This window comes from Populus euphratica, unplaced genomic scaffold (assembly GCF_000495115.2).
Source record: "Populus euphratica unplaced genomic scaffold, PopEup_1.0 scaffold1704.1, whole genome shotgun sequence".
Taxonomy (NCBI): Eukaryota; Viridiplantae; Streptophyta; class Magnoliopsida; order Malpighiales; family Salicaceae; genus Populus; species Populus euphratica.
In genome coordinates, this window is record NW_011501551.1 from 15,496 (window position 1) to 20,211 (window position 4,716).

Sequence of the window (4,716 nt, forward strand, 5' to 3'; positions counted from 1 at the left end):
TGATGGTGATTGAGGTGAGTTATTTAAGATATACATAAATCTTAATGTTTATCTTCTCATTTTCTTCATGAATGTTTTATTATTGCAAGGAAATTTTAGAAATCATTTAGGTAATGTTATAATCTTGAATTTTTATGAACAAACTTTAGTTTTGGTGTAGAGATTGCTTGATTCAATGTCTTACTTAATATGAAAGTACTTGTTCATTCTTAAGCAATAATCAATCTTCATCTTTTTAAACTTCATTGTAATATCTTATCAATCTTCATCTTTCTAATCTTCATTGTAATATCTTCTGATCTAATATCATCATCGTTGATATTAGGTTGAGTTATCTTATATATCTTCAAGAAATCACCAATACATCACCATTAAAATTGATTTGGACTAAAACTTACCTTTTCTTGTCATTTAAAATCTATTTACACGTTTTCATCTTTGAAAACTAATCCATCAATTATTTTCAACCAAGTTATTGTTAATTTAATTTCTCTTGAGTTTTTTTTGTTACCTAGCTTAATTTCCAGATCTAGCTCTCTGTGGATATGACCTCGATCTTATCGAGTTAATTGCTACATCGCACATTTGTACACTTGCGAGTTAAAATAAGTTGATCGTAAAAAGCAGTCAAGCAACTACCGAATTGTTTGACCTATAGCATACCATTTTTTGCTCTCGAATTGTGTTGGCGATGGCAAATCAATTTTCATTGCCTAATTGTATGGCCTGTAGTGAATTAGTTTTCACCATCAAATTGTGTAGCCTATAGTGAATCAATTTCGCTGCTGAATTCCATGATGCTTGCAGTGAATCAATTTTCATTGTTGAATTCTATGTCGCCAACAATTCAGATTTCGCTACCAAAATCTAAGTAGCCAACAAATCAATTTTTGCAGTTGATTTTCTGCAATAAACTCCGATGTCAAAAATGACTTAAATGCTTATAACGATTTCATTGTATGATTGTGTAAAATATGGAACATTTGAATTTGAACATATGGATTCTCGAAATAACTATGGTAATGAATCTGATTTCAAAATGCAAACGTACGAATTTGTGACCATTGATGTGTTAGGTGGAGCAACAATGATCGGACCTTTGACCAGGCAAGGACACCCCACAAGAGGAATGGGTAGGTGGTTCCCACCTTTTTCTCATATGATGTTTACTTTTTGAAATGATTTACTTATGATGATATATTATTAAATCCTTATTGAATGATGAAACAACGATGAAGTGTTTAATTGAATTCTAGATGATTGTTGAAATAAATATGAAATGTTGATCGAGTTCTTGATGAATGTTGAAATAATAATGAAAATGTTAATGTTTTGAAATGACCTATTTAAGGTGGATGTATCATCGTGTTGCAATGAATATTAAATCGACTATGAGATGTTGATTGGACTATTATGAATTTGGGCTGCTGACAAATGATTGTATGAGTATTTTAAAGGATCTATTATTGTATTTTATTAAAAGTAAATATGAAGAATGGTTGTATAAGTATTATGAAGAATCTACTGTTGTATTTTATTTAATGTAATTGCGATGAACAGTCATATGAGTATTATGAGAGCTCTATTGTTGTATTTTATTGAATGTAATTGTGATGAATTTTTGTATGAGTATTACAAAGAATCTATTATTGTATTTTATTGAATTTAATTGTGATGAATGGTCAGTATTTTATTGAATATAATGGTGATGAATTTTTGTATGAGTATTATGAGGGATTTATTATTGTATTGTATTAAACATTAATCATTATGAATGGTTGGATGAAAAATATGAAGGGTCTATGGTTGTGTTATACTGAATGCTAAACTATTATGGAATGTTTGTTGGTGTATTACAAAGGATACAAAATTATGTTATAGTGATTAAATATATTGCCTCTAAAATGTTTGATGGGTTAATGATTAGCTTCAACTAATGACATCCTAAGTGGATGACCAGGACTGATAAATGATTAGCTTCGGCTAATGGTATCCAAGGTGGATGATCATGACTGATAAATGATTGGCTTCGACTAATGACATCTTAAGTGAATGAATGGGACTGATAAATGAATGATGATTAATACTTAAAAGTGCATTTTTATCAAGGTTTTATATCATCATTTTGCACTTTAAGTATCAATAACTCCTTAACTAAAGCATGTTTTATAATAACAAGTTTGATACCATAAGATACCTTTAATTTATGATAAATATTCATCTTAAATGTAGGCTTATCACATAAATTACTGGATTGATTGATGAGTTTAACTACTTAAATTGAGAAGACAAAGAAATGGCTAAGCTTAGAAAAGAGATGTTGGTTCAATCCAAACTAAAACACCATTTGGTTATTGGATCAAAGATTAAAGATGTTAGATCATTCTTAGGACATGTTGGTTTTTATAGAAGGTTCATCAAAGATTTTAGTGTAATATCTAAGCCCTTAAGTGACCTTTTAACAAAGGATAATATTTTTGAATGGAGTGAACATTGTGAGGAAGCCTTTGTTAAACTTAAAAACTTGCTTACTTCTACTCTTATCATTCCACCTTTTAATTGGTCATTACCTTTTGAAATAATGTGTGATGTTAGTGATTATGTCGTGGATGCTATTTTGGGACAAAGAAAAGATAAAAAACCTCATGTGATTTACTATGCAAGTAAACTTTAAATAATATTTAAATGAATTACACCACCACTGAAAAAGAATTACTTACAGTAGTATTTGCATGTGAAAAATTTAGGTCTTATATTGTTGTTGTTTCTAGTGATCATGCAGCATTGAAATATCTTTTTTCTAAAAAAGATTCTAAGGCTAGAATGGTGCGCTGGATTTTATTACTTCAAGAATTTGACATCACAATCAAATACAAGAAGGACAACAAAAATGTTGTCGCAAATCATTTGTCAAGATTGACAACAGATTCGAAAACTAACATCATACCAATCGATGACTACTTTCCCGATGAATCTTTACTTTCTATCTCTACAATGCCTTGGTTTGCTAATATTATCAATTTTCTTGTTCCAGGACAATTGCCAACTCATTAGAGTACCCAAGATAAAAGAAAGTTCTTGTGGGGATCATTTCTGAGGCAAGAAAGACAACTATAAAAATCTTACAAAGTGGATTTTACTGGCCCATCATCTTTAAGAACTCACATGTATTTTCCAAGACTTGTGAGAATTGTTAAAAGTTAGGATCTATTTCAAAACGTCACATGATGCCTTTAAATCATATTCTTGTCTTGAGATCTTTAATTGTTGGAGTATAGATTTCATGAGTGCATTTCCTCCATAATTTGGTGTCTTGTACATATTAGTCGTAGTAGATTATGTTTCAAAATTGATAGAGGCAATTTCAAGTCATAACAATGATCACAAAACAGTAATTGTAAACACCCAAAAGAAAAATATATCTATATCTATATATATATATATAGACAGAACTAATGAAGCAGTTTTCCCTGCCGATTTCCTGATCGGTAGCAACGCAGTTTTCGCTGCCGATTTCTCGATCAACAGCGATGCAGTTTCTGCTGCTGATTTCTGCATCTACAGCGAAGCAGTTTTCGCTGCCGATTTCTTGATCGGTAGTGACACAGTTTTCGCTGCCGATTTCTACATCTGCAGCGAAGCAGTTTCTGCTGTCGATTTCTTCATTGTCAGCGACACAGCTTCCGCTGCCGATTTCTGCATCTGCAGTGAAGCAGTTTTGCTGCCGATTTCTGCATCAATAGCGACGTAGTTTCTCCTACCAATTTCTGCATCTGCAGCGACGCAGTTTTCGCTGCCGATTTCTCGATCGGCAGCGACGTAGTTTTCGCTGCCGATTTCTGCACCGGCAGCCACGCAGTTTCCGCTGCCGATTTCTGCATCGGCAGCGATGCAAGTTTTGTCTTAAAAAAATAAAATAATAATAATTTTCTTAAGGAGTTGAGAGGGAGGGGTAAAACTGGTTTTAGATAGACCAAAACAAGGATAAGAATACATCTAAACCAACCCCCAAACACCCACCTCATTTAATGGGGAGTATAAATATAAGGAGGAGAGAGAAGGTAACCCTAGCTTTTATCAAAGTTGCTGCAGCTGTATGTCCAGCTGCTTGTTACTCTCCCTTTCTCCTCCCCAACAGAAACCTAAGCCTTGTGAACGTGTGAGGGAGAGAGAGGAGACCTTGAGAGAAGATTGAACAGCCACCTAGAGAGAGAGGAGAAGGGAACCAACGTGAGAGGAAGAAGAAGGAAGAAAACCAGCAGGAGAGGAGGAAGAACACTGTCAAACCTTCCTCAAACCTAGCTAGATTCGTAAGGTATGGGTCATGAAACTTCCTTCCTCTTCTGATTCGTAAGGTATGGGTTATGAAACTTCCTTCCTCTTCTCCTTAAGATTTAGAACCGGAAATGAAGAAGAAAAACACTAAGAAAATTGAACTATGACCTAAGCTAGCTGTGAAGAACAGAAATTTACTAAGAGGACAAAGAAAACAGAAATAAAATGAGGCGAATTTCAGAACATCTAGCAAAGAAAAATGAATAAAATAGAAACAACAAATCATAGTAGGGGGCCGACTTTAACTATAGGGTTGGCCGGCATGCAATGTGTGTGTTTTGCTGGGATTGGCTGAAGGATTATGTGCTGGAATGGATAGTTTCAATGTGTGTATTCTGTTGGAATGATTGAAAGATATATGTTGTAATTGATGGTTTTCAA